Below are 21,967 nucleotides of genomic sequence, written 5' to 3'. Positions count from 1 at the left end.
TATCTCCCACTCCCACCCCACAGCCAGCCTTTATAAGAAAGAATTAAAAAGAAAGAGGAAAAAGAGCTGGTCAGCTGAAGTAACCAGGGCACCCACTGAGTGTCATAGTGAAGGGGATCCTCAGTCCCTCAGCTCTGCAAAGAAACAAGAGAAGAGTCTGCAGGATCATCATTAGGACACCGATTTGGGTTGGACCAGATGCCTCCCCTCAGATTCTGGGGCTTTTAGGGATCTTGGAGAAGGACTTGTGCCAGGTCAGAGCTGGGGCTGCTCCTAACCAGTTTGACCCTGAGTATCACAGCAGGATGCCTTTCTCCCACACCAGCCTGAATAAACATCCATGCAAAGCAGGCCCATCTCCCCTTTTATACTTTCAGTCCTAATTCATTCTGAGAAACCAGAAAGTATGTGGCTATTTTCCCGAACATTCAGAGTGTCTGCTGTGTCCTTGGTGGAAATTTTATAGCTCATTTTCTAAGGGCCTGGAGACATTAAAAATTTTGCAATGCTCTATTCTCTTGGAGAGCGATAAGGTAGGGGAAGGTTTATTTTAAGGATCTTGGGCAGAGCTGATAAGAGCAAAGACACAAGCAAGGTCTGGGAGTGGGGAGAATTCAGCAAGCAGAGTTCGAGTGTCCGAGCCAGCAGGGACCTTAGACACCTCCAATCCACCTCCCTCATTATATAGAGGAAAAAATCGAATCTTAAGGTAGGGTGGGAGGAGGGGGATCCGTGCCGTGTTGCCCACCTCTCATCCTCCCCCTGTGCAGAGTGATGTCTTGGGGAGTCTTCTTTTGTCTATTTTCTTCCATCAACCTTCATAGGGAATGATCGACAGGTTCTTCACCATCCTGGTCTATTCGTTCATTCATTCATTAATTCATTCCTTCAGTATGCATTTATTAAGTGCTACTATGTGCCTGTCACTGTGCTAGTCCTGGTGATAGGCAGACCAGAACTTAGACACTCACCCCTTCATCAACGTCCTTCTCTAAGTTTGGTTGTCAGAACTGAGCAGGGTTCTCTGGATGTTCTCTGACCAGCACCATGCAAGGCAGCAGCAGGACAATGACTTCTTTTGTCCTGTGGACCACCTGCCCAATTAATATAGCCCGAATAACCTCCTTTCCCCCTGTGAGTGTTGACTGTCACTGAACTCTATTCACCAAAGCACCAGGCTTCCTCCCCCACCCTGCCCAGACAACCTGATATCTGGCCTCATCTTCCCCATCTTGTACTGGGGCAGTTGATTTTTTGGTCCCAATTATAGACTTTCCATTTATCCTTAGGAAATCTCATCTTATTTAGCATTAGCTTATCATTTCAGACTGTCAGGATCATCACTTTGCTATTCATTGTGGGAGCCATTCCTCCTAGCCAATCTTTTCTCTTCTTTATACATAACACTGTCTCCTGACTCCAGCCTTTGTATAGTTTGTCTGCCATTCCTGTCCCCCCCCCCCCCCCCCCCCAGCCAACGTCCACATCCTGCTTTCCTGGTTACCTTCAGGACTCAGGCCAGCTCCCACTTTCTGCAGGAAGCCTGGCCTGCTCTCCCCTTCCTTCGCCTTCTAAATCCAGTCTCTCATTTCTATTCCAACAATAATAAGGATGATAATGATAATGATAATGAATGACACCTGTAAGGTACCTTCCCTCTGAGATTATCTTCTATCCTATCTTGTCTTCATCATTTGGCTGTGAGCCCCTCTAGGGCAGGGACAGGTGGTTTTTTTTAAACCTTTCTTTGTACCCCCAGCACCTGGAACAGTGCTTGGTACACAATAGGTGCTTAATACCTGCTTATTGATGATAATTATCTGTACTTCCATCCAAGTCACTCATAAAAAGTGTCAGACAAGAAAGGTGAAGGATGAATCTCATCTCAGGGACAGTTCACCAGAGATGTCCCCTGAAGCTTGACATGAAGCCATTAATGATCACACTTTGGGGCAGGCCAGTTCTAAGGTCATCTAATTATACTGTCATCTGTCTTACAGTCCTCTACTCTGTCCACAAGAATACCACAAGGGACTCTTGAAGCCTTTATTAAAAACTGGGTAAACTCTACTGTTACTTACTAAACTACCAATTTAGTAACGGAGAGAGAGTTAGACAGAGAGAGACAGAGAAAGAGGGAGAGAGAGAGAGAGACAGACCGAGACAGAGAGACAGAGAAAGAGAGACAGAGAAAGAGACAGAGAGAGATAGAGACACACAGAGACAGAGACAGATAGAGAAAGAGACAGAGAGAGACATACAGAGAAACAGACAGACAGACAGAGAGATAGAGGCAGAGAGAGACAGAGACAGAGAGGGAGAGAGAGAGACATACAGAGAGACAGACAGACAGAGAGAGAGGCAGAGAGAGACAGAGACAGAGACACACACAGAGAGACAGAGAGAGAAAGAGAGACATACAGAGAGACAGACAGAGAGTTAGAGGCAGAGAGAGACAGAGACAGAGACGGAGACAGTCAGAGAGAGACAAAGAGAGACAGAGAGAGACCGAGACACACACACAGAGACAGAGAGAAAGAGAGACAGACAGAGAGAGAGAGAGAGAGAGAGAGGCAGAGAGAGACAGAGACAGAGAGACAGAGAAAGAGACACACACACACACAGAGAGACAGAGTCACACACACACACACAGATCGAGAGAGAGAGAGAGAGAGTGTGAGAGGAGAGGCAAGATGGAGACAGAGACAGAGAGAGATTAGTGTGGCATGGCCTGTCCTTGTTGAAGTGAGGCTGACTTTTAATGTTCTCTTGCGGCTTATAGTTATTTTCCAGGTGTCTCGTCTCCTTGGTCTCCTCAGCTTTAAGATTCGCTTGGTCTTATGGCCCCACGACACTGTCATGCAGATCACACGAGAGAATGGCCCCAAAGGGCTTTGCATGCCTTCTGTGCTATAGAATTGTCTGTTGTGATCCATCTTGTCATTCCGCTGATGTTCTCACTCTCAGACTGTCACCTCCACAGGGATGGAAGCTCAGCATTGTTTCTCCCCAGGCACAGTTGATCAGGCACCACCGATCACTGAGATTCCCCCAGACCTCTTGAGGAAATTATAGGAAGTACAAGGCAGAGAGCAGATAACGAGGTGTTTGGGTCTTCAAGGAAATGTAGGGAGACAGTGGTTTTGTGCATAGTGGCTCTGGAGTCAGAAAGGCATGAGTTCAAATCTCTCCTCAGCCCCTTGCTAGCTCTGTGACTGGAAAATTTATTTAATGTCACTCTGCCTTAGATTTCTCATGGCGGGGGGGTTGGACTTATGGCTTCTAATATCCTCCCCCCAGCACCACATCTATGATCCTATGAAGTGTTTACGCTTACTCCCTTAGTATGAGTGGAATTCCTCAATCAGCTTAGGATGGAATTGTAGAGTGACAGCCATTGGCTGGCTGAAGGATCAGTCTTTAAAAATCAGCACCCTTTGTAGAGTGTCAAATGAGGCAAGAAGAGCTCTGTCACTTTAGAGATTAATCCTCTGCGATTGAGGCAAGCATTTCCTGTGGGAGAAGAACCCAGCTCTTGAGAGAGAATCACTGCTTTATCTTCCCCACACCCACTCCCGCAATAGTTGCTCAGTGGAGTGACTCACTGGGTGGGATGTGAGGGGCCCAGCAGAGAGAGCTGCCCGGTAAGGACACTATGCCCAGGGAAGGGAGGGACCGTAGGTCCCTGAAAGGTGCCAGCCCTCCGCTCCACATCTAGCATGGGCTGTAAGGGGTCTGAGTCACAACCTCCCATGCCACCTCCATGTTCCCATCATTCCTATTTCACCAACCAGTGCTTCTTTGGCCAGGACCATGCTGAGCATAGCGAATTTCTCATTTGCTTCATCTATCTTTTAAAAGTAGAAAGCCATAAATCTCCATTCAGAGAGCAGGGAACCATACACAGACACTGTATCTTGATTGGGGCAAGAAGAAGGACTTGGCCTGTGATTTCCCTGGTGTGCTAAGGTGAGCACACTCCCTCCACCAATGCAGATCAGCATCGCATCAATTGATACTCTTAGTTGTCTAGAGCTTTTAGGGGTTAAGTGCCAGTCACACAGTCAGTAAATATAGATGATAAATATGTGTATAAGAATATAGACTGTAGAAATCAGTGATCCTCAGAGCTAGGAAAGGAGCCCAGAGGAGAGGGGTCAGCCAGGAGACCCAAGAGAAAAGGGAGCTCAGTGGTGTTAGCTGCTGAAGAGAATCCAAGGAGAATGAGGGCTGACTGGGGAAAATGTGGTGGGATGAAGGAGTTAAGAGATTGTTGGTGACCTTGAAGTCAACAGCTTCTGTGCAGAGTTGGGTTCTCTCTAGGAATAAGTCATTTTTATTGTGTGCAATTTTCCCTCTGCCAAGCAAATCTAGCTTGTCCCTTTCTTCACTTGTTAGTTAATGGGCAGGCCACCCCACTAGGGAGAGTGAGGTGCTAATGAGGCTGCGGTCTCTGGTCTCAGTCCTAGATGGGGCTAATGGGCCATGGCCAAAATCGAACCCCTTACTTCTGCTGTTCATCATTGGTCTGGAAGGTCCCATGAGTATGTGTATGACAGAGCAGCTCCTGGCACACACTCTGACTGTGACTCAGAAGCAGGAGTGGCCTTGGAGTAAGAAGACTTGGGTGAGAATTCCAGCTCTGCCAGTGGGCACTTTGGCAGAACCTACCTGTGTGACCTTGGGCAAGTTGCTTCACTGCCTGCATGAGTCTAAAGAGGAGGTGGACCCAGTGGCCTCTGAGACCCTTCCTGCTCTTACGTCTTGATTCCACTCATTTTTGCCCAGCCTCGCTCTCTCCCTTGGGCCTCCCAAGCCCGGCTGGGTCCACATGGCTCAGGTCTGGCCTGGCTGGGCTTGGCATTCAAGAAGATTCCCTCTGTTCTCTCCCGCCATGTGTCACTGCTCCTCAGTCATCCCACACACTGCAGGAATTCCTCTGAGGAGGAAAAGAGCAACTGGCACAGGTGAACAGGTGTGTGAAATGAAACACAGTTCGAGACTTTGGCATCGTGGGCGACAAGGGCTCATCCATTCCTGGCCTTGGCTCATGGCAGACATCAGGAATCAGCCAGAATTGTAAGATGGTTCCTTATAGAACCTGTGGAGGGCAGTGCTTCCTGGCTCTCAATGGCCCTAAGAGCTTATCCTCAGAAGTAAACCGAGGCCCGGTGGACATTATAGTTTCTGTCCTGGGAAAGGCTGAGACTGCAGTTCGTGGCATCGGGGCCATGGCATCAATGCGTTTGCTGTTGCTCTTGAGTGTTGGGGAGGACCCCAGATCCTTGGTGCACTCTCATCTGGAAGGCTTGCAGCTCTGAGACCCCAGAGTCCTGGTCTCCATGGGCTGCTGGGGCCCATCCCAGGGTGCTGAGCTTTTCCATGCTTAGCTCGGCTGGCCTTTGGCTGACAATCTCATGCTGGCTCATGCTCAAGGTCTTTGCAGCTACAGAGAACACAAGGAATATTTGGGCATGAAGAGAGAGAGAGTCTGGCTCTGTCCACATCCCTGCCCTCAGAGAACTCCCAGCCCAGTAGGGGCCAACCCAGACATGTTGGAACATCAAACAAACTGGGGATGTTTAATGGGACAAAGAGAAGATTCAGGGCCATAGAACTATGTATGTGAGGGCTGCTGTGGTGAAGAGGGAGGGATAGTTGGAACACTGAATGAACTGGGGATGTTTAATGGGAAAACGAGAAGATTCAGGGCAACAGAACTATTTAATGTATGTGAGGGCTTCTATGGTGAAGAGGGATAGGACCTGTCTTAGTTGGCAGCATGGGGTGGTGAATGGTAAGCTGGCCTCGGTTCTGCCTCTTGGCATAAACTGGCTGTGTGACCCCCAACCCCAGTGCTCTGGGAGCCTCTCAAAGACTAGAGGTAGTAGAGAAGGAGCTAACCTATGTGGGGAGGTCTAGTTTTCTCATTTGGGAGTACCCCATACTAAAGAAATGACAGGTGCAGACCCTAATCCGGCCCTGTTGGTACCGAGAGGGCAAAACCTGGGCCATGGGGACAGATTTAGGACCAATTTCACAATAAACTCCCTTGTGTCTGAGCTTGCCCAGTGGGGGAATAGTTGCCTGGGGAGGTAGTGGGCTCCCTACTTGGAGGTCTTCATGCTGAGATTGTGTTACTATTTGTTGGAATGTTATAGTGGAAATTCTTTCATTTCTGGTTTGAACTCAGTGCTACTGATATGCCTTCCCACCCGCAAATTCTGTGACTCTTTTAAATGCATTTAAGTGAGGCAGCCATGGTGCTGGGGAGGCTGAATGGGATAAAGGGAGGCTGCCTGGGGGTGGTGGCAAGGGGGTGGGGCTTTAAAGGATGGGGATTTAGGGGAAAAGAAAGCAAGCCCAGACCCAGCTCATCTCTGTAATCCCAGGGTCACCAGTGTACCACAGTGAGGACTTGGAGTCAGATCCATCAGCAGTTTTAGGGTATTTTAGGTTTGCAAAGTACTTTACATGTAGTATTCCCTTTTATTCTCACAGCACCTACCGGGGGGGGGGTAGGTGTTCTTATTATCCCCATTTTATAGATGGGGAAACTGAGGCAAAGAGGAGTCAAGTGACTTGTCCAGAGTCAGACAGCTAATAAATGTCTGAGGCTGGATTCAAACTGAGGTCTTCCTCATGCCAAGGAATTAAAGGAGAACCTGGTGGGGGAGAGGGTTGAATTTGAGAGCAAAACAAATAACTGATATTCTATAGCAACAGGGAATGTAGGGAGGGGAAGAGTCTGGGGGATAGATAATAATGCTCAGAGAGAATTGTTCTGGATAGGGTGGTCAGGACAGGCGTCCTGGAAGAACTGGCATCCGACCTGGGCCTTGAAGAGGGTAGCATGTCATTTGGTGAGGCAGGGGGCTACCGGGGAGATATTCCAGGGCTGTGGGTCAGAGGTGGGAATCTGTCTCCCATGTTTCAAAGCTGGGGGTAAGTTCAGTTTTATTAGAGTCCTAAGGATGGGGAAGGGAGTGCTAGGACAGAAGTCTGGAAAGGATCAAGAGTGTGGGATTGATCCCATGGGCCAGTGACTTTCATAAAATGGGCCCTGAATGTCATGGAATAAATAAGCCATTGGGAGCTGCTGAAGTGATTTGTGCAGGGAGTGATGCCATCATAACTGGGCATGAGGAAAATGGCTCTGTCAGCATGGGGGGCGAGGGACCCACTAGAGGGTGTCCAGACTGTATCACATTCACAGATTGAAAGCCAAACTCAATTCCTTTAAGTCTATCTGCTTCATATGGATTGACAGTGATGGAGCCACTCTCCCACAGTGTGTCTAACAAGGCCGCTGTCTCCCCCTCATCTCTCACATCCAACCCCTTCTCTCCACACATCCAGCCACTCCTCACTTCAGGTCCTTGTCACCTCTCACCTGGACTGCTGTGATAGCCCTTCTTGCCTCCTTTCTCTCCTCTCTCCAATCCACCCTTCAGTTACCATACAGACATTTCTAAAGCTCAGGTCTGACCATATCGTTCCCCTGCTCAAGAAACTCCGGTGGCTCCCTATTATCCTGAAGACCAAAAGCCCCTCACAGCCTGATTCTCACTGACCTTTCTGACTTATTACCTATTATTCTTCTTAATGCCTCATGCAGTCCAGACATACAGCTCTCCACCATCCTAGCTCAGGGTTCAGACACACAGCTCCATTATCCTAGCTCAGGGTTCAGACATACAATGCTCCATCATCCTAGCTCAGGGTCCAGACACACAGTGCTCCATCATGCTAAGTCAGGTTCCAGACACAGCGCTCCACCATCCTAGCTCAGGGTCCAGATGCACAGCGCTCCACCATCCTAGCTCACTCAGGGTCCAGATGCACAACTCCATCATCCTAGCGCAGGGTCCAGACACACAATGCTCCATCATCCTAGCGCAGGGTCCAGACACACAGTGCTCCATCATGCTAAGTCAGGTTCCAGACACAGCGCTCCACCATCCTAGCTCAGGGTCCAGATGCACAGCGCTCCACCATCCTAGCTCAGGGTCCAGACACACAGCTCCATCGTCCTAGCTCAGGGTCCAGACACAGTGCTTCATCATCCTATCTCAGTGCCTTTGCACTGATTGCTGCCCTACCTGGAATGCTCACCCTCCTCTCTTTGGCTTGTTCAAATCTCTAGTTTTGTTCAAAAGTCATTTTAAATGCCACCTCTGCACAAAGTCTTTGCTGATCTTCCAAGCAGTCAGTGCCTCCTCTGCCCATCACCACCATGAAATGACCTTATATTTAGATTATCTCTACCTGTAGATACTTCTGCATATATGTGCATCTACACTTACATGTAGAAATTGTTTTCACTGACAGCCTGTAATCTCCTGGAAGACAGAGACTGTTTCCTTTTTGTCTTTGCAGTACCACTGACTGGCATCTAGTGGGCACTTAGCAAATGTTGATTACCAACAATTAAATGGGTATTTGTAGGCACTTAAAGAACTGTGAGTCTTGGAGCACCCTTGGCACCCTCTTCAGCTACTTTGGGCCCCATTGATGGGGAAGAGCTAGATTTTGATGCTAGGTTCTCTGGTTCCTAAATCCAGCACTTTGCTAGGCACATCGTTCTCCTTGGTGAGAGAGGGATGGATGCACAGATCCAGGGATGCGTATCTCCCTTCAACACACCTTACAGTTTGGCTTTCTGGCCTGTTTATGATTGACATCCAGTCTATCAAGCCAAGGAGAGGGGATGCTGAGCCTACCTTAGTCTTCCCTCTTCCCTCTTCCTTCCTTGGGCAGAGGGGGCAGTGCCTCCCAGGGTCCCAGGGGGGATGCAGATCTGCTTTGGTCTTTAGACAGTTGGTGTCATAGCAGAGTTGTTTCTTCCCCTCTTCCCTCATTGCAACTTCTCCCTTGCAATAAGAACAGTCTTCCTATGTGGTCTGTGTTTGGATGCTGTGGTCAGGTACCAGAAAACCACTAAACTGAGAACATGGGCAAGGGAAGTACTATGAGGAGCAGTACAGAACATTTGCTACCCTCTCTGTCATCCCAGATGACCCTTTTCAGGAACATTAGAAACATACAAATGGTCTTAATGTGCCTCTCCACAGCGCTGAAATAGAAGACGTCTGAGAACGATGAGCACAGCACCTCCCGAGGCAGATGGCCACCACCATCACCATCTAGCATGGTAGAATTCAGTCTTTCAATCAATTAAACATCTATTAAGTATCTTCCTGGATTGTGAGTCAGTAGACAGAAGTTCAAATTCCAGCCACAGTAATGACTAGTTGTCTTTATAACCTTATATAACTTTATATTGCTCTCTGGTCCAAACAGGACAAGTCTAATCTCTTAATCCGTCTTCCAAGTGACAGTGTTTAAAATACTTGAAGATATCTGTCATTCTCTCTCTCTCTCTCTCTCTCTCTCTCTCTCTCTCTCTCTCTCTCTCTCTGTCTGTCTCTCTCTCTCTCTCTCTCCACACACACACACACACACACACACACACACACACACCTCTCCAACTCTTCTGTTCTCCAGGCTGAGCATCCTAAGGTCCTTTGTCTCATATTCATATGACATGGGCTTTACTATCCTTTCCCTATCCTGGCTAACCTCCTTTCTAGACTCTTGAGCCTTTCCATAAGTAATGGCACAAACCTAGAACTTACTTAGATGCTGTGATACAAACATTGTTCCTATGTCCAGAAAAAGGTCTACTCAGGGTTCAGAGTTGGGATTCCCAGGCACGGGGCATGTTGCTCCTTCTGGTTCTCTTCCTAACTGTTTGATTGCTTCTTCTCAGACAGATACTTGTGGGGGATCACTGTCCATACCACACTGTCTTACTTGGGCTATCTTCTTTTTTTTCCCTCCCTGTAATAATATCTTGGTGGCCTCATCGGTTCCCATGGGTTCTATTTCTACACAGTTGGTTCTCGCATGTATCTATCCAGCCCTGGTATCTCTCTCAAACTCCTGTTCTATATCACCAACTGCTTATTAGACAGTTCAAATTGTATGTCCTATAGATGTCTCAGAACTAACACATCTAAAACTGGACTTATTACCTCTCTCTCCCAGATCCTCCCTTCTTTCCAGCCTCCTTTTCACTCTCATCCTCCCAGTGATCAAGACCTTGATGTCATCCTCAGCTCCCCCTTCACACCCACCTCTCATTTCCAATCTTTTACCAAAGCTGGACACTTTGTCACCATATTTCTTGCATTCCTTCTGCCCTCTACCATTGCCTGGTGCAGATTCTCGTCACTTTACTGGACTATTGTACTGGCTGCTGGCTGGTCTCCCTGTCCCGCGTCTCTCTGCATGTTACTTCATCCTCCACTCAGCTTCCAAAGTGATTGTTCTAAAGCAAAGGCTTGACCGTGCTACCTCCCTGTTCAATAAATCCTATTGACTTCCTTTTACCTCCAGAGTCAAAGATAAAGTATTGGAATTTAAAGCTGTCTACAACCTGAGCCTTTCCTACCTTTCCGGTCTTCTCGCGCCTTGCCTCCTTCCCTCCAGGGCTTCCCAGGCCTTCTTGACACTTCATGCCATCCTGTGCCTTTTCACCAGCTGTGTCCCCCCCTTGGGATGCTCCACTTCCTCACCTCCTTTTCTTGGCCTCCCTCAAGTCTCAGCTCGGATCTCCCCTCCTGTGAGGGGTCTTTCCCAGCCCCCTTCAATCCCAGTCAGTCCTCATCCGACCTTCCATTTATACTCTCTCTACCTTGTATGAACTTATTTGTGTGCATGTTGTCTCTGCCGTTAGAATGTGAAATCTTTCAGGGCAGTGGTCTTGTTTTTCCTCTCTGTATTCCTGGCACTGAGCTCAGTGCCTGGCACATAGGCCCTCAATAAACATTTGCTGACTTGACTTGATTAGCCCTGTGCTAAGTCATTATCGATGATCTGCATAAAGCCATCAAGTCATTCTTGTTGCATTGGTAGATGGCACCAGTGTAGGAGGGACCTCTAATGCAGTGAGTGACAGAGTCAGGGTCCAGAGGGACATCGACAGGCTAGAGCACTTAATCAGATAGCATTCAATAGGCATAAATGTTGAATCAATTCAGAATCCCAGAATCTCAAGATGGTGGAGCTGGGAAGGGCAGAGAATGTTAGAGTTATCAGGGACCCTAGAACACAGAATGGCAGAGATGGGAGGACTTTAGAAGGTTTAACAGAGAATCTTAGAACCAAGAGGGGCCTTAGGACACAGAATAGAGAATATCATAGAGGGAAGAGGCTTTCAGTATCATCCATTTCAACCTTCTTATTTTATAGTTGGCTAATCAAGACCCAAGGAGGTGTCTTATTTTTTTAAATAAATGCCATTGTTATAATGAACTATATACATCTACACATATATACATATACAACATATTTTTTATTATCTTTACTGTCTTCCCCCATCCCAACCTAAGGTGCTTCATGGGCCGCAATACTAGCAATCCATCTTGCTGCTTTCACCAGAGACCCACTAGGAAGGTGGTCCTTGGCTGAGGAATCTCCGCTTTTCCTTGTGGGTGCCCTTGAAAACGCACCCTTTTATTGCCTGTGCGCAGGATGCTCTATAGCCATCTCTAGTCTCTCCCTGGGGTCCAGTCCCACTTCTCCCGCTGCCTGTTGGACACTACAGGCTGGACTTCTGTCCCATGACCTTCTCAAATGAAGCCTGGCCCAAACAGGAGTCATCATCTTTCTTTCTTAAACAAATTATTCTGAATTCAACAAACAACAAGGAAAGCATGAGCATGTCCATGCTCTCAGTAGAACACAAAAGGAGGATTGCATGTGAAATGGTCCATCTCTATGAGGTACCAGCTTTTTTTTTAAAGTCTATCCTGAATCCATCCCATTACATCCCGGGCCTGTTCTGCCCATCCCTGTTTCCTTCTGGACTTCCTTCCCAACTCTTCCTTGTACCTTTCAAAAGGTTTCTGTGGCCATCCTCTTTTTCTCTTCCTTATTTTTTGGCTTCATCAATGTTTGCACACTGTTACCTCCCTCTCCCCCTCAGTACTCCCCCCTCCAACTAAAAATAGACAAAACAAACACTGGTAAAAAGTATGCAAAGTTAAGCAAAAGCAATGCGCATAGTAGCGGTGTCTAGAAACGTGTCTTTGTGTCTCTGTCCTGGGGAGGTGAACGTGCTTCCTCCTAGGTCCCCTGGAGGCCGGTTGGGGGTTATTGCTTTGATCAGGGGACTCCCTCTCTTCTGAACTTTCTGTTGAAACTCTACCATTCTTCAAGGTCCTGAGCATTGCAACCTTGTCGTAACCAAGGACTCATCACGGTCCTTCCTTCTGCATGTTTCATCAGTTGCCAAATGTTGATGTTTTTGCCTCTATAACTTGTCTCATGATCGTCCTCTTCCTTCTGCTCAAGAAGATAATGCCGAGGTTGGCCCCTTCTTGGCCCTTGCCTGGATTATTGTGATGGTCTCCTAATGGGTGTCCTAGCTCTCAGCTCTCCCCCTCCTCCAATCAAATAATTTGATTTATTATTAACAAAAATTGTTAATTTATCGCGCACCTGTCATGTGTCAGGCAGGAACTGGGCAATGAGATGGCTCCATGCAATCTTCCTAAAGCACAGCTCAGAACACACCGTCCCCTCACTCCACAAGCTCCAGCAGTTCCCTCTTGTCCACAGGATCAGGTGTAAAGTCCCCTCGTTGGCCTAAAGCCCTTTGCGATTCTGTGTCTTCTTACTTTTATCAATATTTTTACACATTGCTCCTCTCCATGCGTGCTGTGGACCAGTCTCCTTGCTAATCCTCCCAGGCTCCATTTCTGGTCTCAGGGCCTTTGCACTGGCTGTTCCCCATGCCAGGAATGACCTCCCTCCTTATCTCTAACTCTGGGAATCATTTATTTCTTTCAAGACTCAGCTGGAGAGCTGCCTTCCACAGGATGCCTTTCCTGGACCCACAGCTGCTAATCTCCTTCCCCAAAGTGCCCCATAGCATTCATTTTTGGTATGTTCTTTATATGCTTATTTAAGAACATGCCATCTCCCTGTTTGAGTGTAGACTTTGTGAGGGTAGGAGCCCTTCGCTTTTATCTTTGTATATCCAGTGGCTGGCACACAGTAGGTGTGTAATAAATGCTTGTTGCTGGAATGATTGAGGAACACCTCCCATTGTTAAGCCTGTTCTCCACACAAGATGTCCCATTTCCAGAATCTTGGCTCTGCCCACCCTCTCTGTGCCTGGGGCTCAGGCCTGGAACTCTCCTCATCTCCACCTCTGGCTTCACCAACTTCCTTTGAGTTCCAGTTCTAACCTCACCTTTCACAGGAAGCCTTTCCTGGTCCCCCTTAACTAATTCTAGGGCCTTCCCTCTGCTGATGATCTCCAATTTTTCCCGTCTAGAGCTTGTTTCCACATAATTGTTTGCTGTTGTCTCTGTCCATTAGACTGAGCTGGCTCCTTTGGAGTAGGAATTGTCTCCTTTGCCTTTCTTGCTATCCCCAGTGTTTAGTACAGAGCAGTCTGGCACACAGCAGGGACTTAATAAATGCTCATTGATTCGAGATGTAGTTGGATAGTTTCCAATAGAGCTGATCTGTCAGTGTGTATTTCTTGGGCAGACCCTGCAGAAGGATAGGTAAGTGGATGGATGACCCAGAATTGAGAGCAGGAGGAGAGTAGACAAGATTGGCTCTGGTCAATTGGAAAGTGCTTTTAATGACCCAGGGCTTCTCTCTGAAATGGAGATCCATCCTCTTAATACCAAATATCCTGCCAGCATCATTGTATGGCTGCCAGACCTGGACCATTTGAGGTGCTGAAGAACTGAGATCGAGGCTTGAACAAAGGGCAGTGGGCAGGGCATGGGGTGGTGAGCTTGGGAGGCTTCAGTTCATCACCAGTGACAAATGATGCAGGAGAAATGGTGTAAAGGGAATCAGCAGAGAGAAGTCTGATGGGAAAAAAAGACCGGTGACAGACTGCAAGAGAAGGATTGTGGGTTGACCACCCCTGTGCCCCACTGGTATCCACACAGTATCCTGAGGTCAAGGGGCTGAGTGAGAGCCCCCATACGGGTTCCATGGCAAAGCTTGTACAATGGTCACCCAGGCCGTGAGGGCCTGAGCAGACTTGGGCTGCCTCCTTGGTGGGAGGTCTCATATTGATAAGATCACAACTTCACTAAGTAGATTCCACTAGTCACTAAAACTCTGAGATATATTGTGGAATGCACTTTTCCTATATATAAAGTTTTATTTAAATTTCCAATAATGGGATATTCTTTCTTCCAGTGATGCCAGTCTGTTCTTCCAAAAGATTCTGCCAATCTGCAATTCCATCAGTAATGTATGTGTTTTTAAACACAACCCCCCCGGCATTGACTTTTGTCATTTTTGTTTATCTTTGCCAATCTCATGGATGTGTGGCAGTGCTTTACAGTCATTTTCAGTTCTTTGTGTAAACAAAGACTAATGCATTTTCAAGTGATTGCTTATAATTGGTGAATGCTCTTTTTAAAATTGTCTGTCTGTTGACTTTAGAGAATAGTTGATATGATTGTGTCAGTTTTTAAAAAAATATACTTTAACTGTCAAATTTGGGATATATTTGTTCCAGATTTCTCCTAATCTGTTGTTTCTTTTTACCTCGGTTATATTGTTTTTAAAGGAAAATAATTTTTTATTTGTATGTAATTCAATCCATCTACCTTGTGCTTTCAAAACTTTTTTCTGTTAGTTTAATAGATAAAATTTTATTTCCCTTCTGCAGTTGAAATAAATCTATTCTCTTTTCTTCTAACTTGATATGTTCATTTTTCTAAAAGTATGACTGTGACTCAGCTGGAATTTGTTATGGAATTTGGGAAAGGTATCACTTTTGGAATTTTCCTCTGATGCCTTATTGATGCATGGAGGGGACCCTCTGGTCTCCAAAGGTGTGCCAGTGGACTCCCAGCTTTGGCTAGTCTTCACCTGGTATAGCCTGGCCATGGACTGTGTGATTGTCTGAGGGATAGACCAGGTGGACAGGTTTATCATTGGAGTGTTGGAAGAGCATTTCAGAAATCTGTCTTCTAAAATGACAGCATGCTATAGTGCAGAGAAAGCTGGCCTCGGAGTCAAGGAGCCTGATCTTCCACCATACTTCTGACACTTCCTCACTGTGTGACTCTGAGTTTGTTTTCTCATTTCTATGATGGAAATAGAATATCTAAATGTGCTTACTCTAGAGTCGCTGTGAGCCTCCAATGGGAGAGTAGAATAAAGCTCTTTGTAAACTTTAGAGTGTCCCATAAACGTCAGATAAATGCTAATAATAGCTATTTCTGTCTCCCTTGCCATGGGGTTTTTCTTTTTAATCTTTTTATTGATATCTTTTGTTTTTCTATCACCTTCATTTTTGAAAATATTCCTTCCCCTTCCCCTCCCTAGTGAGACACCCCTTGTAACAAAGATTTAAAAAGAGAAAAAAAGGCAGTTGAACAAAATCTACTGACGTATCAATCATTTGTAAAAGTATATGCAGTATTCCACACCCATGGTCCCTTGCAAGTTGAGGAAGGAGAGGCATTTTTCTCAGTTCTTCTCCAGTGGAATCAATGTTCATGAGAGGTAAGCTTGCCAATTTATTTCCCAGCATCTCCATCCCTCCCTCTCCAATATTTATTATAAAATCAGAGTCACGAAATCTCAGAACTGACAGGAACTTCAGAGGATTCTGTACCTTAATAAGAATCCCTCTAAGTAGACCCACCGCATGGCCAATAAGCTTTCCTGGAAGGCAATGGACTTGGGGTCAGGTGGATCTGAGTTCATATCCTGCCTCACACACTGCCCTGGGAAAATAGCTTAGCCTCTGTTTGCTTCAGTTTCCTTCTCTGTAAATTATGGGGGTTGGACTCCTAAAGTACCTTTTGGCTCTGAATGCATGATCCTGGGGTGCTGGGGTCTGCAGCTTCCTGAGGCAGCCCACCAGCTAACCTCCACCCTGGACTGTTGTCTAGCTAGCTCATATCTCCTTAGTGTCTACAAGGATTCAACCACAGAAGGCCATACCAAACCTTCCCAAAATCTGGGTGAATCAGCCTTCCTCTCACCTACCAATGTAGTTACCCCATCAAAGAATTAGATAAGGTTATTCTGGAATGATCTATTCTTGCCCAAGCCATCCTGGTTCTTTATAGTTGTTTCTTTTTTCAGTTTTACAAACCATCATTTATGTATTATGTTCTCAGAATTTTTCAGGATGAGAAGTTAGACAAATTACTCTCTCTCTTTCCTTATTTTGAAAATCAGGACACTCACCTTTCCCTAGTCCTTGGGGGGCCCTTCTCCCATTCTCAGAGGACTCTCAAAGGTCTCAGAATTTGCTCAGCTGTCACATCTGCCCATTCGTTCAGTACCATTGGTACTGAGGGCAGTTTGGTTCTCTCTTACTGTCTTTTCACACATTCTGGGTTTAAATTCCCTTAACTTATCATCTCACATAATAAGGGTGCTCGAGTAGAAATCCATACAAACCAGGAAGTCATTGGGTGTGGGGAGCTGCGAACCTTGGGTTTGTCTTAACTGGTTACATGCACACATATACACACACAAAGCATTTGGTTTAGAATATATCTAATATGGAAACAAAGGAATAGGAAGGGAGAGAAAAGGAGAAAAAAGGAGAGTACATTCAAGAAATGGGGGAGGGGTGGGAGGGAGAAAAACTAAATGCTTGAACATTTTAAAAATTCAATTAAAATTTAGAAGGATTGCACATTTCCCAGACCCCGTCATTTTCAACCCCAGCAATCCACAGTTTCTCCTTGATGGTAAAAGATAAGGTCCAGAGTAGGTCTCTTCCCCTTCTTGGTTCTGCCATCTTTTTTGAAGGACAACTTATTAAGAGAAGTCAAGAAGTTGTTAGCTGCTGTGGATTTGGTGAAAGAGATTAGGCAAATGTCTGGACACTGAGGTCTCCCTCACTATGATATAAGTAAGGTTCCCTCATCAGGCCTGGAATCTGTTTCCCAAACCTCTCATCTGTTTCTTCTTTCTGCCCAGGTGGTCTGTAGTTCACTTGATAACAATATTGCTTGGACTTCATCAAGATTCTCTTCCTCCAGTCTGCTCCCTCTCTGGCTATCAGATCTCCTCCCAGGCATGGGATCTTACTACACAACACTTCTTCATAAGTAAGTAATGAATCCTTTCTCTGGTTTTTGCTTTCAATTTTAGAAATAGAACTGTGGCTTCTGTTACTGACACCTTTATTCTTTTCATTTTTCTCCTTGAATTTTCTGTACTTCTGTCCAAGAAGCAATAGTCTGGAGGAGAACCACTTGTCATTGTGTTTTAATGTTTGTTAGGGCAAGTCTGCCTTTGTCAGGATTTTTGTTCGGAGTCCAGAGGGGCTGGTTGTCACATACTCCTGTATCCCCTGTGGGGTGTGCTGGGAGTACTGAGCATGGAGTGGCAGCCGATAAGCCTGTTCAGATTGATTGATTGGATGGCGGGTTAGAAGGTGGGGTGAGAACAATTAATGGAAATCTAGGACTCAGAGTTCTAAATTGATTTGTGCTTGGTATGTATTGACTGGGTGGTTACATCATCAACCCCCGAAGTGTGTGGCTTGGCATTCAGAAAGAGCAGTACCTGGAGTGTGTGTGTGTGTGTGTGTGTGTGTGTGTGTGTGTGCATGTGCACTGTGTTCATGTGGGTGCACGTATGTGTGTGTGTTCATCTGTGTGCTCATGTATATGGGATAGAGGGAGTTTAAGGCAAAGGGCCCTGGATTAGGCTGTGGAGACCCTGGCTTCAGATCTGGGCTCTGCTGGTAGCTTAATTTGTGCCTCTGAGTTAATGAAGTTCCTTTTCTCCCTCTGGACCTCAGTTTCCTCATCTCTAAAATGGCAGCACACTCCTAGAAGGATGTCTGAGCTCCCTTCTGGTTCTGAATCTTTGGATCCTACAGCTATCTAGGACTTGGGCTGCCCAAGCAAGGTCACTTGTACCATGGACTATATATAAGCTCTTTGAGGGCAGAGACTATCTTTTCTTCGCCTTTAGCTGGCACCTAGTAGGTACTTAATAAATGTTCATTAATAGATTGTTCCATAAATTAACTGCAACTTTCTGTGACTTTTTTCAACTGTCCCATGTTCCATGAGGTCATTGTCTTTGCTCTGGAGGGTCCTTCTAACCGGCCAGAGAGGGCCTGGTAGCAGTGTGAAATCCAGGGAGTCACTAGGGGTTGTGGATTCCATGTTTACTCACAGTTTGATGCCTTTTTATCCCTACAGAATGCTTTTCCTGGCATAAGACTGGGAGGGAAGGAGAACCAGGCCCACAGGTCCCACTTGTACAGATAGCAACAGGCTTGGCGAAGGTTACACAGTCAGCCAGTGTCATTGCATCGACTTGGAGTCTGGATCTGGGTTCCAAGCACAAGGTGAGGTGCTCCAACTCCCTGAAATAAGCATTCATTAAGTGCCTTCTGTGTATTAGGCACTGTGATAGGAACCTGGGAATACAGAGACCAAGGTGAAACAGCCCCTGCCTTCAGGGGCTTCCATTCCATCAGGAGAAAATCCACAGATGTGCCCGGATCAGCACGTCCCTGAGAGAGCCGAGAGGAGTATGGGCAAGGCGTGGGGGAGTCACTGGTAGCTGGGGAGGAGGTGCGGCAGGCCAGGAGGGGCAGCTTCTTTATTTTTAAAATGGAAGATTTGGGTCAATGATATCTTTAGTAACCCCAGTTCAAAATCCTAAGACTCCATACAGTTTTACCTGTAGAGTGATGTAAGCATGTATCACCTAGAGGAAGCAGGTACAGAAGAGGAAGCAGGTGCAAGGTGTTGGAAGGTTTTCAAAAATTGTCCCCTCCTCCCCAACCCCCACCCCAGACTCTCTTGTAAAGCCCCAACCCCCACCCCATGACTCCCTAGTAAAGCATTTTAGAGGTCAAACTTAGAGTGGGAGACCCTTAGCACAAAGAGTTGGTCTGTGGTTTACATGGTACTGAGGTGTACATGACTAATTCAGTTTAATTTTTTTATCAATGTGCCAGGCAGTGGAGATATTGAATCAGAAAGCATATGATTCCTGCCTTCAAAGAGAAAAAGAGAGAGAGAGAGAGAGAGAGAGAGAGAGTGTGTGTGTGTGTGTGTGTGTGTGTGTATGTGTTTATGTGCTGGGGAGGAAGTGGTTGGGTGGGTAAATGGATACATTGTGATTTTGAGAGGAATAAAATGGAAAACCACTTATTAGATGCTTACTGTGTGCCAAGTACAGGAGTAAGTGCTGGGGATACAGAGAAGGTGGGGCTGATACCTGGGGGCTGGGAGAGGGGAATAGGGTCAGGACATCAAAGGCAGCACCCAGTTGTGCCCTAGGCTTGGTTTCACCCCCGGCTCTTCCAGGATGGGGCAGGGGCAGCTGGCCCTAAGTACCCAAGTGAGAAGTGGGGGCAGACGGATCCTGGGAGCGGGTGCATGAAGGGTGGTGAGGCTCCTCGAAGACCAGGTCTTAGCTCTGGTTTGAGAACTAGTGAACTCTCCAGTGTGTGCAGCTCCTGAGAAGAGAGTGTTCCATCTGCCCTGGCCCCTCTATTACTGTCATTTAATAATTAATAAAACTATATCTGAGCAGTTTGAAAAACCAAAAAATAAAAAATAAAACCACAAGCTTCTGGATAAATTAATAATCACAGTATTTTTTTTCCCACCAGCTGTGCGATATTTGAAGAGGGTCTGGAAAGGTGAGGGGAGATTGTGTGGGCAGGCAGGGGCTGTTCTTTCCAGAGATGGCCACAAATATGACATTAACAGGGGAGGGAAAGGACAGATTTGAATTCAGTTCAACCCAACAAACCTTTGATTAAAAAGCCTACTGTGTGCAAGGCCCTGTGCCAGGCACTTTGGAGCCAAAGAGGAGAGAATAACCTAGTCCCTCCCCTCAAGGAGCCTACAGTCTAACAGGAGCTGCCTGGCACAAGGCTAAGCCTTAGAGCCCTTCCATTTCAGTTGAACGTAAGGAGCCCTTGAATACCCAAAGCAGCCTCCCCTTCTGATCTAGAGAACCAGGACCCCATCTCCCTGCTCCGGCAGTAGCTGGCGAGCAGGCAGATGGCCCTTTGCTGTTATAAATCTGTTGAAGCAGCTCAAGTGTGGTCCAGCCATTTGGATCGATAGTGGGAAGTTTCTATTGCCTTTGATCGCTTCTGAGACGAAACATTTAGGCATCAGTTTGAATCATTTTGATCGTTTAATGATAAGTTTGGCAAATGTCAGCAGAGGCACTCCTTTCCTTAGGAAAAAGATGGTATAAAATGCCTGAATCTGTAACTTATGGCTTAAAAAAACTCTGTGCTATTCCAATTCCATTTTCTTTCTAATCAATTCAAACTAAGCAAATTCAAAGATCTCACTGTGAGCCCAGAGCTGCTGGGCCTTTCTGCAGGGAGAGGAGAAGGAGAGGGGCAGGGGCATGGGCAGAGGCAGGGGCAGGGACAGGCCGGGGAGGGGATGGAGTCGGGGCAGGGCTTCACAAGCCTTTTGATTTCTAACGGAGGCAAAGATGTGAGGATATAAGGGCCCTAACCTACAGAATCAGGGCACAGAAATGGGCAGAAATGGACCCTATGGGAACTAATAAATAAACCATCCCTGGGAAAACTGAGAAAATGAAAGGGCCGCTCAGAGGTGCCAGAGCGCTGGGCCTGGAGTGAGGAAGACCTGAATTCAAACCCAGCTTCAGATACTGACCAGCTGGGTGACCCTGTCTGCCTCAGTTTCCCCATCTGCAAAATGGGGATCCTGAAAGCACCTACCTCCCAGCGTTGTTGTGAGGACCAAATGAGAGAACGGTTGTAGAGGTCTTAACACAATGCCTGGCACATTGTAAGGGCTGTAGAATTATTAGGGAGGATGAAGACGAACGGTACAAATACTCATTTGAAGTTAATGAGGGAGTGAAAGGAACATTCACTAGTTATAGTCAGGAGCTCTGTGTTCAAGTCCTGGCTCTGACCCTTACTCATCAATCGATTGATCATTTAGCATTTATTAATCACCCGTTGAATGCCGAGCACTGTGCTTACTGCTGGGTATCCAAAGGCAAAAGGGGAACCAGCCACATGAACTTGGGCAAGGCGTTTCTCAAAATTCTGTGAACCATACGTACCTCGTCTGTGTAATGGTGAGTCGGAAGACAATGGCACTCATTCCTTGTGTGAGTTTGGGCAAGGCGGTTTCAATTCGACTTGATAAGCATTTATTAAGTGCTTACTGTGTGCTGGATGCAGTGCTAGATAGTGGGGATATGAAGACAGTCGTCTTACTCAGCCTTGGGGGAGTTCTGACTAGCCTGAGCCGGGATCCCTGTGGAGTCCCTTGTGTTTCCCTCCCGCCTTCTAAAGGGAAGGTCGTCCTACCAGGAGGAGAGACCGTCCTGCTCTCGTCTGAGCGCATGTGGGCTCCAGGGCCTTCTTTCATTATTGAGAAGAATCAGGGCAGGCAGGGAAACAGGGAGAAGCACCCAGGCTGTGGCTTTCTCCCTGGAGATTCAATGACCTTTTTCTCTGATTATTCCTTTCTCAGGTGAGTGGGATTTCCCTTCGGCTTCCTTGGCCTGTTGATGCCCGGGATCGGCATCTTTTTGTCTTGCCTCTGCCCAGCAGATCCCTCCTATGCACCACCGAGTCCACTGGGGTCAGGCATACGGCGCTGCTAAGTCAGCGATGGAAATTCCACCGGACAGGATGAGGGGAGTCTGTGGGACCTCTTCCGAGTGTGGGTAAGAGCTCTGTCTGTGTCTTGGTTCAGTTCGGAGTGGGGGGGAGCGGTAGGCTGGCTGCTGAGAATTCTGTAATGGTGAAGAATGTTAGGCACTGGTGGGGGGGAGGAGGAGGAGGACCCAGTGGGCATAGTAAAAAGCTCATGTTTCTATAGTGGATTAAGGTTTAGGAAGCATTTTATGTAGTGCCCAAGGCTGAGTTAGCAGTATGATGCGGAGATTTCAGGAGAAGTGGGTGGAG

At 46.8% G+C, this 21,967-nt stretch overlaps 1 protein-coding gene across 2 annotated transcripts in view; it reads left to right on the top strand.

Annotated features, from left to right (window-relative positions):
- The window catches only part of KCNS3 (potassium voltage-gated channel modifier subfamily S member 3), a 40,760-nt gene that overhangs the window by 10,077 nt on the left and 8,716 nt on the right, over positions 1-21,967 (top strand). The window contains exons 2-4 of one of the 2 annotated variants that reach the window (XM_036751778.1): positions 16,996-17,126; positions 18,234-18,382; positions 21,611-21,726. The gene's annotated coding sequence lies outside the window, so the exon portion shown is untranslated. Of the gene's footprint in view, positions 1-16,995; positions 17,127-18,233; positions 18,383-21,530; positions 21,727-21,967 lie in introns of both variants that reach the window. The other variant, XM_036751777.1, reaches the window with a different exon arrangement.

Source organism: Trichosurus vulpecula, chromosome 3, assembly GCF_011100635.1.
Source record: "Trichosurus vulpecula isolate mTriVul1 chromosome 3, mTriVul1.pri, whole genome shotgun sequence".
Taxonomy (NCBI): domain Eukaryota; kingdom Metazoa; phylum Chordata; class Mammalia; order Diprotodontia; family Phalangeridae; genus Trichosurus; species Trichosurus vulpecula.
Note: the sequence above shows the minus strand (reverse complement) of the source record. Positions and strands in the feature narration are given on the sequence as shown.